Source organism: Pogona vitticeps, chromosome 11 (genome assembly GCF_051106095.1).
Source record: "Pogona vitticeps strain Pit_001003342236 chromosome 11, PviZW2.1, whole genome shotgun sequence".
NCBI classification, from domain to species: Eukaryota; Metazoa; Chordata; class Lepidosauria; order Squamata; family Agamidae; genus Pogona; species Pogona vitticeps.
The window spans coordinates 20,840,975-20,854,933 of NC_135793.1; the positions used below are offsets into that span (position 1 = coordinate 20,840,975).

At 41.3% G+C, this 13,959-nt stretch overlaps 1 long non-coding RNA gene across 1 annotated transcript; it reads right to left on the reverse strand.

Moving 5' to 3' along the window:
* Positions 1-635: 635 nt before the first annotated feature.
* Positions 636-6,696, reverse strand: LOC144584449 (uncharacterized). The gene is made up of 2 exons (XR_013538701.1): positions 6,569-6,696; positions 636-749 (listed from the first exon to the last, which is right to left on the reverse strand). It is a non-coding gene; the product is annotated as an uncharacterized LOC144584449 (long non-coding RNA).
* Positions 6,697-13,959: the final 7,263 nt, after the last annotated feature.

Sequence of the window (13,959 nt, forward strand, 5' to 3'; positions counted from 1 at the left end):
AGGTGGAAGAATCTTGCCTTTAAACCAGACAACTCCCAGCACTGTGACAGGAAAAAAGGAGCCCCACCCGCAACATCTCAAAAGAGGAAACTTCTGATTTTTTTGCTTTTATCTGTATAGTTCAAACCTTGTAGAGTCCAGACCGACGTACAGTATGTCTAATTTAAAGTAGACACAGTCTCCTGTCCCCTCAACTCAGCCAAAAGTAAAATACTGTTCCCCTCCAGCACTATATAAATTGACTTTCTGTTGATTTCAACTTGAGCAGTGTAACATGCATGCGAAATAACTGACACCTCATCAGAATTCATGAAGTGACTTAGCTTATAGGAAGGGGGAAATGCTGTTTGGTGAGACATGATTTTGGAGTTTAGGAAACAGTTTCAAATCAGCTTCCTCCTGGCTCTGGAATGAATTTCGAGACCATTACATGCCCTGTTCAGCCTGCTACAAATATTTCCCACACAAATTATTGGAGTGAATTTGTGTGGGAATTCAGGATCACAACTACGAGTCTTAATTCTGGCTTCTGTGTATGTAAGGGGTCCTTTGCATATAGAGGTAGGAGCAACAGGGACGATCCTGTTTATCTCCTTCCCACCCCTCCAGCTTAATTTACATCAGGGATGGGCAAACGGCGAGTTCTTGTACTACAATTGCCATTTGTCCTAACTATTATAGTCTTCGGGGAGAAATGCTGTGGGAGTCACTGTCTAACCATTGCTGGAGCCATTTTGCCCACCCCTGGCCTTTTAATCTTTTTATACTTGGCTATAAATAGCTTTTATCATTTTAGTTTTAGATAGCTTTTTAACATCTTTGGTTTTAGACAGTTTTTAAGTCTTTTAGTTTTTAAATCTCTGAATCTGCTCTTTTGGAAGAAGAAAAGGAGGGAGTAGCCGGAGATTGTATTCAGTGGATACCAAAACCCGGCTCTTATCAGCGGCCTCATTAACTTTGTTTATGCCTCTGAAGATAAAGGAGTAATAATATTAGGAATACCACCGTGAAAATATATATTTCTGGCCTTGGAAAGATAGAAACTTGACTACCGGACTATTGGAATTATCTGCATTACAGTGGAAACAAGAAAAGGGAGCTACTTCTCTGTGAGTAACGGAACAGCACGGCTAAACTAAGAGAACTTTTGGGTTGTGGACTGCTTTCAGTTTCTGGGGATATTTGCATTCTACATTTTTCATTTTTCATAATATGGAAATACTCGATCTTACCCTGTCTCCTCCAGTGTTGAGACAGATACAGCGTGGCACTCCAATATCAATTACACCTGTCTCGGACCTGGGACCCAGCAGGACAAGTGGAGGTAATCAACTATGTAAACCATCGCAGGCCCAGGTATGTGGCCACAGCGCTTCCAAGCTTTTTACTCCTCCTGGGAACTTTAACACATATAATGCTAAACATTGTGCTAAAGTCTACCCTGTTCCCGCAAGGAAATTGAAGCAAACCAAGATAACTGACTTTGCTAGTTCACTTAAACCCTTAACAATCAATATAGAGAATACTGTTACTCCTCATATCGATTTATCTGACAGCCTCTTGACAAACTGTCAGTTACAGGAAAGTAGCCAGTTCATAGGCAGCCTGCTAAACAGTACGGTGAATGTAGATTTTGGCAGGTTAAGACTGTCAGATTTTGCTTTAGATCGGGCCTTGGATTCTAATGGTCTGATTTCGCCAGATGACTCTGGGAAACTTAGAGAGCAGAACTTGAACTGTATAAATGCTGAGATGCCAGAAACTAAAGGCACTACACCAGTAACAGGGGAACATGAGTCTCCTGGTAGCTGCAAAATTTTAGCAGAAATCAGAGACACACTGAAGGAAATAAATCAATCTGTGGCCTCTATAGCAGATCATCTGATGGAAAATAGGATGCATTTTGCCAAAAATGCTACAGACCAGTTGAGCCAGAGCCACAGCCAGGCTGAACATACACGGTGTGCATCTGATAAGATGAACTATTACAATCTGTCCCCAAAAACTATTGACAGAATTGACAAGCTTACACTAGAAGAGTTACTTCTATGTGTAAGTTCCCAGACAGAGGCTCAGAGGAATCTTATTACCCCTGTGCCACCTAAAGCAGACTCCCCAAAACCTATGTCCACAACGGTCTCCTCAAGTACAATACACTATCCTCCAGGAAAGGATCCTGCTAAGATTGGTGGAAAGGCATCTCCCCTACACTCGGTGAAGGCCAAGCCCAAACCTGTGAAGAAAAAGGAGGCCCGGAAACGTACACCAAAAAGAAGAAGAATGAATTACAAACCTTTATTTAAAATTATAGAATCACCAGAGTATGCTGCAAAAGGGAAAGAATCTGGCGTCAATACCCAGCATGCTGTAACACAAGCCAAGGACGCCCAGAGAGAGAATCCTAACTCCAGGAGGCCCCTCAAGGATAGCGGCACAGACCAATTCAAGGACCCCATAACTTTGGATCTGATCCACTCCTCCAAGCAGAGGGCTCAACCCTCCATACAGGGTTCACAACAGCTACCCCCACAGACAAAGAATATTTCATCCATGAACCTACCAAGTGTGGATCTGGACTTGGCTGTTGGATATCCAATTCCAGTCATTATAAGAAACAGGGGCCTGAATCCAAGATTTAAAAAGAATAGAAGCAGATGGAATAGCGAGACTTCAAGGGGAGCTAACACCTATAGGCTTTCCAAACAGTCATTTGGTCAAGAAATTAACTATTACCACAAGAATTGACATGGTGTCAGGAGCTATTCTTTGCAGGTGAAGAACCCAGTGGGCCTAGAGCTTGTAGGTGATGGGGAGAAACCCTGTGATGCCAAGCATACTATGACCAATGTCTCAGGAAATGAAGTTAGTATGCAAACTCATTGTAATTCAGTTAGGTCATCTTCTCCCTTTCATTTAGTGCCACCATTAGCTTGTGGCTTGGGTAATGATTCTGCACCTCTTCAGCTACCTAACTTGGAAGATCCCATGTTTCGGCATAAAAGACCCGCAATCAAATTTTTATCTTGGAATATTGCGGGCTGGCAGACGAAGGCCTCGGATCCTGCCTTCATTGATTATATCAGTAATTTTGACATTATTCTACTACAAGAAACATGGTCTTTAAATGATCCAGTGTTAAATGGTTATGTGGCATATTCCATTAATGCCTCGCCCAGCGATAGAGGAGGTCGACCCAAGGGTGGTATGGCCACCTTCTTATCAACAAAGCTACAGGCAACAGTAGTGGCATGGGATTTTTCCATCAGGATAGCTTCTGCCTTGACGCTGAAGATTGCTACGTGTTTGTTAGTACTTATTAATGTTTATATTCCTCCGCAACAATCTCGGGCGATGACAGATGACTTGTGGGCTAACCTAGAGTATTATATTGAGCATTTAATACAACTGTATCCTGATGCTTCTATAATAGTCGCTGGGGATTGCAATGCTAGGATAGGTACAAATGATGAGGCACTTTCTGCACGGTTCAACGTGACATTCCCAGAACCTATTCTTCATCCAAATTTTAATCACAGGGAATTTAAAGATTGTGGCTGTAATTATGCTGGTCTATGCTTGAGGTATATGATCAATAATTCAGGTTTATCCCTTTTAAATGGGTGCATAATCGGTGATAGACCTGGTGAATTTACCTTTACCTCTCTAGCAGGTGCTTCCACAATAGATTATGTTTTAGTCTCCAGGGACTTGATGGATCGTATACATGATTTTAATGTAGTATATCGTGCAGAAAGCGACCATCTACCCTTGGTTTTAAAGATCTATTTTAATAATCATAAAGTGTTTGCGGACCTTGTTTCTATAACTCCCATTGCTGCCACTACAAGAGGGGCCCGCATTAAGTGGTCAGAAGAATTGGATGCTTCCATGAGACAGCTGCTGTTTTCAGAGCCTTATTTATATTTCAGTAATTTAATTACTTCTCTGAGTTCAGTGGAACCAGTCTTAGAGGCCTATAAACGTATGGTACAATCTTTGCAAACTCATCTAACATGTAAAAGGCTAGACAAACCAGCTACTGGCTTTCTCCATAAAAAGCCCTGGTTTGACTCGGAGTGCAAAGCAGTTAAACATGAGTTATTGGTCACTTATAGGACCTACAGAGAACAGAACTTGACTAGAATTCCATCAGACTGGTTTACACTTAAGAAGAAGTATAAGGCTCTGGTAAAAAGGAAAAAGCTTCAAGCACAGAAGGAAACTTGGCAATGTTTAATTACTGCTTCCAATTTGAAGGACTCAGCTTCCTTCTGGAAGATAGTAACAAAGGGTACACTTAATCATATTCCCAAACAAGATTTCTATATATTGCCTAGTATATGGGAAGAACATTTCCGAAGTATTTACACAGTCCATTCAGCTAGCACTTTAACTTCTCAGAATGATCTCGATCATATACCCGAATGGCCCCCAGTTACTATAAGGGAAATCTTAATGTTAATTAAGCAACTTAAACCAGGCAAGGCTCCTGGAACTGATTATATTCCACCTGACCTTATAATGTCTAACGCTGATTGGTGGGCTCCAGTACTTGCCTCTTTATTCACCTGGATTGACAAAACAGCATGTTTTCCAGAGGATTGGGGCCTAGCCATTGTAGTCCCAATTTACAAAAGAGGAAATAGAGGGGACCCTGCTAACTATCGTCCAATAAGCTTACTAAACACTATTAGCAAACTATATGCAAGGCATTTATTGGGTAAATTACAAGATTGGCTACTCGATGAGAATATACTGGCAGAGGAGCAAGCTGGATTTAGGCTGGGAAGATCCACCATAGACCAGGGTCTTATTTTACACCACCTGGCATCTAAATACTCTGCCCTTAAAGGTGGTGCTCTATATGCAGCCTTCATAGACTTCAAATCTGCTTTTGATCTCATACCAAGGGAACGCCTTTGGACTAAATTTGAGATCACAAGTATTGATAAACGGCTTCTTCTGTTAATGCGGCGACTTCATGAAAATACACATTTGCGGGTTCTTTGTAACTCCGTGGGGATCTTATCCAACCAGGTCTCTGTACTTAATGGGGTGAGACAAGGATGCATACTAGCCCCCACATTGTTCAATTTCTATATCAATGGCTTGGTTGGAAATTTAAGTAACCGCAACTTTCACCAACCAAAACTTGCCTCTCGCCCAATTTCAACTCTACTTTATGCTGATGATGCCGTTCTATTGTCAACTACGTGCGTGGGATTTAGAAGACTTCTGAGATCCTTCTCCACCTACTGTAATGAAGAACAACTAATAATTAACTATGCTAAAACCAAGATTATGGTGGTGAGTAGAAGGAGAATAAAACACAAATGGTCTCTAAATGGTCACCCTGTAGAGCAAGTAGCATGCTATAAATACCTTGGCATAGTTTTTCACTCTTCAGGATCCTGGGTTACTCATGTAAACCACGCTGCAATGAATGCCCAGAAAAATACTGTGGCAATAACAAGATTTTTTCATACTGTTGGGGGTAAACATGTACCTTCGGTATTACAAGTTTTCAAGGCCAGGACTATATCACAAATGCTTTATGGTTCTCAACTGTTCGCCTATGCTAATTTACAACCTCTGGAGATTGTTCAGACCAAGTTTGTGAGAGCCATCCTTGGAGTCCCACCTTGTACTTCCAATGTGGCTCTCCGCTTAGAGGTCGGGTTAAAATCCATTAAAGCACAGGCTAAAGTCCTTATGCTGATATACTGGATTAAACTGATTTTTTCATTAGAAGGCTTGGCCCCACTGATCCTACTAGATTCTTTTCAGTCGGAGTGGAAGAAGCACATAACAGAAGAGATATTGAAAATTGGCTTTTCCCCCAGTATACTTATAGCAATGGGTCTTACAGATGCCATTAAAGCGGTAAAGTTAAGGGTATGGGACATTGAACTACAGGACCATGTTGGCCAGTTAGGGAAATATAACTTCCTTAAGAAATCTGCCTTTATCACCTCCTCGTACTTAGCCAGCACTATGTCATCTAAAGCCATAAGGGCTTTTACGCTAGCTAGGCTTAACGTACTACCTTCTAAGCTTCTGGAGGGAAGATTTCGAGGTTTGCCTGCATCAGATTGTCTCTGCCCCTGTAATAGTGATAAAGTTGAAACAGTTGGTCATGTTCTTCTTTTTTGTACCTGTTATCGGGATCTTCGCATGGAGCTTTTATCATCTATTATCTGTAAATCTCCTGGGAGATCAGAGGAGGATTATGTGCAGTGGCTACTCTCTGACAGTACCCCTTATATTACTAGACAAGTGGCCAAATTCTGTGCTGCAGCAATGGTTATTCGTAAACAGATGTTTGGGTAGGTGATTTTAGATCGACAATATAATATTTTTAATACAACAATATCTGTGGTTTTATCTATATCAAGGATATATTATGTTACTAATTGGAAATAAGGGTTTGTTTTATCATGTTTTAATGGAATTTTATTACCCTGCTCGACTTTCCTAAACAATAATTGTATGTATCTATTTTATACTGATCTGGTTTTACTGGTCTTTGACCGTAATAAAGTATACCTACCTACCTACCACCCCTGGCCTAAATGAATGTCTCAACAGGATTACAGTAGCCAAAGAAGACAATACAGAAGCCCTATGCAGGTGGCCAATGCAATACTTAATCTTACCTCTTGAGCAGAGGGGACTGGTGACTGCTGACTCAGGGTGTGGACCTCTTTTAGGGGCAGAGTCCAGCACCTTGGAGAGTACCTTGTACAGTTTGGACTGTACCCAAGAGTAGATATACCACTCTCTTAAATCTGGAGTCAACAGCCTTGTATATGGAAAGTCTAAAGACCGGAGTCCAGAAGCCTGGATTTTTCAGGGTTTTGGATCCCATGGAGAGCCCTCGCAGATACAGAATAGTCTCTGTTTCAGACTTAGCTCTCTACAGGCAAGAATGAGAATGGAGGGTGCTGGAGCTAGGATTATGGTTTCATTGAACACTTAGTAGGGCTTAAATCAACGTCAATATTAACTTTCTAGACAGAGAGGTCCCATGCTAAACCTGGCACTGAATTATACTTTTCCAGACCACAGATTAGGGATTGTGGGTTGCACCATATGTATGCACCTGTGTGCACATATTAACACTACAACGGGACCAAGACACTTTATTGCCCCAAGGAAAGGAAAAAGGGAAGCCTTCCTCATTTCCATGGACACAAGACGCCTGGATTGCCGACTGACTCTTTTCAACACTCCGTTCCATTTTTTCGACAGTATGTTAGCTTAGTGCAGGAATGGCCAAGGGGTTTAGAAGGAATAGTTGGTGGAATGCTTGAGGCATTTGCTTCACTCTGCCTAATAGCAAAGCTGGCACTGTACAAAACCTTCCTGCATGTACTGAAATTTGCTCTCAGGGAGAAAGGTTTTAAGTTAGCCTTTTTCTTCTTCTTTTGTTGTTGCTGCTACTCTATGTTGACATTCTATGTTTAGGATGGTCCCCCCATTCAACCCATCCATGGCGAAAAACTTCAGCCCCACAATTCCAGTCACCCACCTGCCCCACATAGTAGAGATGGCACCCCTTCAGTAACAACTTCACTAATGCACCGTAACTAAATGGGAAGCCGCAGCCTGGGAGAACAGACCCTGTGCTTCTCCTTATTCCAGATATTCTAAAATGCATGGGATTTGAAAATGGTTTAACAAGTCTATCAAAACAAGAGCAATGACCTCATTTTAAGACAGAGCACCTTGAAAGACAAATTGGAATTCGTTTGGCTGCTTTTGAGTGCAAGGGACCTGTGAGGCCAGGACTGATGGATGGTTAAGAACAAGAATACAGATTCTTTCCACGGCTCAACACAAGCTAACTGAAAGCCAAGTTACCAAACAGGTCTTTCATTATGGAGTGCACATCCATACAAAGCTGTTTGGATCCTTCCATGCGATAACAAGATCACGGGTCAATAGATCAATGGACATACATCAAAAGAGAAATCAAGGGCTTTTCCTAAGCTAGGACTGGAACTTTTGGGTTATACTGAGTCTTCTAAAAATATTGCAAATGTATCTGAGACCAATGGATTCTCTGCCTCTCTTGTTCTGTGATAACATGGGATCAAACTTGGAGATTATAAATTCTAGTTTTTGATCTCCCACTTTGCTTAGCTTGTCTGCTTTGTTACTGCAGACGTCAGTGGAGCATTGGCTTGCAAACCAGGCAGCCCCAGTTAACAAAGCCACTGAATCTTGACCTCAATCCTTCTCCAGAGAACCTCCAGGAAATTAGGTTGCACAGTGGTGTTAGGTGGATGAATGCCACATGGACTGCAGGGAAAGTAAGACGGAATTCCTAAATTTCACTTACTTGGAAGTATGACTCCTTCAAATGTCTCCTTCACAGACATTTACTTCTAAGTAAATATATCAAAGTAGGAGCTGTTTGCATCACTAGGCCAGAACTTGGAAAAGCCACCTTTTTGACTACTAATTTCAAATTCCCCCAGCCAGCCAGCCAGAGCAGTGGCTGTGCTATGCAGGGAAAGATGGGTGTCCTTGTTACTTTTCTGAGCTCCAATTGTGCCAGAAAAGGTATGGGCCAGCTCTTAAAGAGGTGGGTTGGATCATTTGAAGTAGAAACACAAGTAGGTGAGGTCTTTTCTTTTTCTTCCTATGCCAAACAAAACAATATACCTTCCTTCCTTCTTTCCTTTTCTTGGCAAATCAAGACGGTTTCCTTAAAAGTCTTCCCTTCTTTCTGTGAAACAGTGAAACGACAAACATTCTGCATCCTTGTAACATTTTGGACATTTACCTCCAACGAGGCAGAGCTGGCAAAAGCAGAGGCTGTGTGACTCTCGGTTTTTTTTCTCCGCCTGAGGCATAGATTGGCAGAGAATCAGCTACACACCGTGACTGATTTACACTTTTGAAATTGACAGAAGCCGCCATTCACTCAAAGGAAAAATGTATGGGGATAAAATCCACTTGCCTTAATGGGGCAATAATTCAGTCTTGTAACCTTGGCCAATATCCCCTGCAAGGTTTGCAGAAAGGTGAAGAAAACATTTACTAGAGTCAGGGTGAGTGTCAAGGTTGTCAATTCCCTCTTTGTTCCTGCTCTTCTGCTTTTAAAAGTTCCTGCGGTGCAGAAACTTAGTAAATACTTTTCCCCCTCATGGGTTGGAAATAAAGCCCTAATTTTGGATGTAACACTAAACTGTGGCTTAGCATGATGTGCATACAAATCTTGGGCTCCTGGTTCCTTCCTAATTTCTTTTCTTCTCCTCCAGGGTGGCCTTCAAATTTCTCTTTTCAGACCACTTCGTAAATTTTGGCTTATAGTTGACTAATTTGAATAAATTAGGTAAGAACAGCCTGTAATCCTCAGGATGTTGAATTCCAAATCTCATCAGCAGTATCCACTATGGCCAGGATGATGGGAGGTGGAGTCTGAGAACATCTGGAGCGTCACGTTTTGCCCACTCTTTCAACAAATTATAGTTTAAATTAATCAGAGTCTGTTCAAGTTTGGACAGACTCTGGTTAAACTGTTATGAATTAATAACAGAAGCAAAAGCTTCTGTTCCATAGTTTTTAGGGCCATTCAGGAGCAGGAAAAAGGAGAAAAAATGTACACTTTTGAGGCTTGTATACATGATATGAAATCATAGTTTTCAAGATTAAATCCAAAAGCTTAGTTAAGTTAGCAGGTTAAACTATTTAGAACCAATATCAGAGTTTCAAAGCATGCCATCTACAGTTTAGGGCTGCCGGTCCAGTTGGTAGCTTTGAAGTTAGAGGAGTGGCTGTAGGCATAATTCCATAACCCCCAGTCTGCAAATCCACTTTAAACTATATTATCAGATTCTGGTTTGCCAAGCCATTGCAAACTGTAGTTTGCCCATTTGAACATCACACTAAACCAGTGTTTCGCTTCTTCAGCCATGGCATGTCTTGAGAATCTGAACCAAACCAACTCTGATTCATTTTTACATACCAGTTTTCTCTTAAAAGCAGGGCTTGTAAAAAGAGTGGCAATCTCAGGGAGGAAACACTGCTGGCGGTTCATTTGGTGATGGCTATTTTGGACACAATTCAAGGCACCTACCCATCCAGCCAGTTCCTCTAGACAGACTGATGCAGCCATTCACTGACAGCTGGAGTGAAGACAGAGCCCTGGCTTTATGCTTCATCCTTCAGTGGTAACTTCCAAACTTGAAGTCTTGTGGAAGAGAAGGCCTTTCCCTGGAAGAATTACACTAGCGAGCAGACTGTGCTATGAGTCTGGACTGTGACACTGCACAAGAGAGTGCATTGCCTTGGCCACAATGTCTTCTCCAATTGCAATGTGACAGTTGATATGCCATGAGTCAGAAAGCCATCATTAACTGTAAGTTCCTCTTTCAAAGAAGGAGAGACGAAGTTTGAGGTCTCATTCACTCATTTTTTTTGTTTTAAACCAATGCCCCTCACCCACTGCTCCTAACTTTTAACACTTCCCCAAAGGCATGTAGGGTTTATGAAAAGAGGAGTATTGCCATATAAACAAGACCATAGGTTAGGAGATCAACGGGCATACATGAAAAGAGAAACCAAGGGTTTTTCTTAAGCTAGGGCTGGAACCTTTGGGGTCAGTGGTCCCCAACCTTGGGCCTCCAGATGTTCTTGGACTACAATTCCCAGAAGCCTTCACCACCATCTCTGGCTAGGATTTCTGGGAGTTGACGTCCAAGAACATCTGGAGGCCCAAGGTTGGGGACCATTGCTTTGGGTCATATTGACTCTTCTAAGAATATTACAAATGTATCTGAGACCAATGGATTCTCAATCTCTTTTGTCCTGTGAGATCCTGGGGTACATGAAAGTCTCTCTCCCTCCCTCCCTCCCTCCCTTTCTCTCTCCTTCTCTCATATTTTACTGATATACTCATGAATTTTAAGAGTCCTTTTGGAGTACTGATTTAAGGAAAGGAAAGGACAAACATCTTGCCTCTCTCTTTCTCTTTTCTTAGTCCTTACGGTGTCTGCTTCCAGGGAGTTCATCGGAGAAAGCAAGGATCTCCTTTATAGGGACAGAGTGTTCTTGCAACCAGCTGGGTGTGTGATTCCAAGTCAAGAATAACTTAGCTCCTGAGAGACCAAAAAAGGATATGCTGGCAAGAATGTGCCATATGGAGACAACTTGGCACTGATCTAGAAATCCACAGGAGTCCTTACAAAGACCCAGATGACCAGCAAGAAAAATGAATGGGTTCCTGCACTGAGTTCATCGAGATAAAGGGGTAGGAGAAGGGAAAGCTCAGCTTGACCCAGAAAGTTATGACTGGCGCAAATCACCCAGGGTGTGATTCACAGAGGCCACAAAGAAGAACTGATGGAAATGCTAATCCAGGAGACCTATAATTTTAATAATAATATCAGAACTGTAGCGCTGGAAGGGACCCCATGGATCATTGAGTCCAGCTGCTGTCCAGGAAGCAGAGTGGGGAATTTGATATATTAGTTACCAATCATTACAGGGATATAGGATTATATGAGAGAATGTAACTACAGTGAGTTGTCCCCTTAATTATCTGATATATTTGGAATATTATTCCAGATAGATGTGACACAGAACAATATATGTACATTGTCGTGGGACTAGCAGTTTTCCTATGCTTTGCTCTAAGTTAAATGTACAAATAAATGGTTATGCTGTGAGGAAGCTGCAGTGGAATGCTGTAAAGTTTTTTCATTGCTCATTAGTATAATGAATTAGTTCTGTTTTGAGGACAAATGCTATCTGCAATAAATAAAAAGAACTGAGGTAGCCTATGTTCACTGAATTTTTTTAAAAAATACGATCAATTAATAGGGAGTAATTAACACTGATTTTTTATAAGAGATTCTTCCTGAAAATTCAAGAAAACAACGGAATTCAAGCCTATATTAGGAATCCTGAATAATCAACAGTGAAACACACTCTTGGACAGGGAGAAAATAAAGAAAATGTGAAAACAGTATACTAAAGACCTAGACTGAAGAGACAGAAAGATGACAGACTCTGAATCTGCAGTTCTAGAAAGTGAAGTGAAAGATGCTCTGAAAGCAGTGGGAAGACATAAATCACCAGGGATAGGTGATAGAACTCTTTCAAGCTACAGTGATTTCATCTGTCAAAATCTTAACAAGAAGTTGCCAACAAATATGGAAAACGAAACAATGGCGCACAGACTGGAAACACTCAATATACATTCCAGTCCCTTAGAAAGGAGATACCAAGGGGTGTAGTAACTAGGATCATTGCTTTAATTGTCCATGTAAGCAAAGTGATGTTCATGGTGTTGCAACAAAGGCTTTTAACTTATGTGCCCTAGATTGAAGAAGCTACTTGGATGAGTAGCGAAATGTTTCAACCTAGTAAGAAAGAAGTCCGGTTGCCATGACTCAACTTCCAGCTTTTACCTTATATGGATGAGAAATGCTTGATGTTCAAGCTGGATTCCAAAAAGGAAGAGGCACTAGAAATTGTATTGCAAATATCTACTGGCTACTGGAGAGCACCAAATAATTTCAGAAGCAGATCAGCCTGTGCTTTATGGCCTACAGCAAAGCCTTTGATTGTGTAGATCATGCAGAACTATGGGTTGTTCTGAAATAAACTGGTGTAACTAATCACTTGATTGTTCTGATGCATAACTTGTATTGTGGACAAGAAGCTTCTGTTAGGATAGAATAATCAGAGACAGAATTCTTTCTTATAGGCAAGTATGCCAGACAAGGGTGAATTTTATCCCCTTATCTGTTGTTTGTATGAGGAACATATCCTATGGAAAACCAGACTAGATTGATGTGAAGCTTAGTGGAAGAAACACTGATGATGTGAGCTATGCAGATGATACCATCTTACTGGCTGAAAGCAGCAACAACCTGAAATGACTTTTAGTGAAAGAAAGTGCCAAAACATAACTGCAGTTGAATTTTAAGAAGACAAAAATCATGACTACAGAAGAACTACACAACGTCAACATGGACAAAGAAGAAACTGAAATAGACATTTTGTATACCTTGGTTCAATCACCAATCCAAATGGAGACTGCACTTCCTATCTTTGGAGTAAAAAATGTTGAAACTGAAGCTGCCCTATTTTGGACTCATCGTGAGAAAGTAGGATTTTGTAAAGGAAAATTACAGGCCTGAGCAGAATGGAGTGTATTAATGAGGAAGATAAAATATGACATGGACTGATTCCCTAAAGGAACACACAGGCTTTACAAGAACTGAGCAGGGCTGTTGAGAACGGGACATTTTGGAGAGCATTCATTCACAGGTTGCTATAAGTTTGAGTCCCCTTCACAGATTGCTGCCTTGTCATGGCGAACGGGCTTCAGTAATTCAGAAAAGCATGGCAAGTTCTTAAAGAAATGGGAGTACCTGACCACCTCATCTATCTCCCGAGAAATCTATACATGGGACAGGAAGCAACAATTAGAACTGGATATGGAACAACTGATTGGTTCAAAATTGGGAAAGGAGTATGACAAGGCTGTATATTGTCTCCCTGCTTATTTAACTTATATGCAGAATACATCATGCGAAAGACAGGACTGGAGGAATCCCAAACTGGAATTAAGATTGCCAGAAGAAATATCAACAACCTCAGATATGCAGACGATACCACTCTGATGGCAGAAAGTGAGGAGGAATTAAAGTACCTCTTAATGAAGGTGAAAGAGGAGAGCGCAAAAAATGGTCTGAAGCTCAACATCAAAAAACTAAGATCATGGCCACTGGTCCCATCACCTCCTGGAAAATAGAAGGGGAAGATATGGAGGCAGTGACAGATTTTACCTTCTTGGGCTCCATGATCATTGCAGATGGTGACAGCAACCACAAAATTAAAAGACACCTGCTTCTTGGGAGGAAAGTGATGACAAACCTAGACAGCATCTTAAAAAGCAGAGACATCACCTTGCCGACAAAGGTCCACATAGTCAAAGCT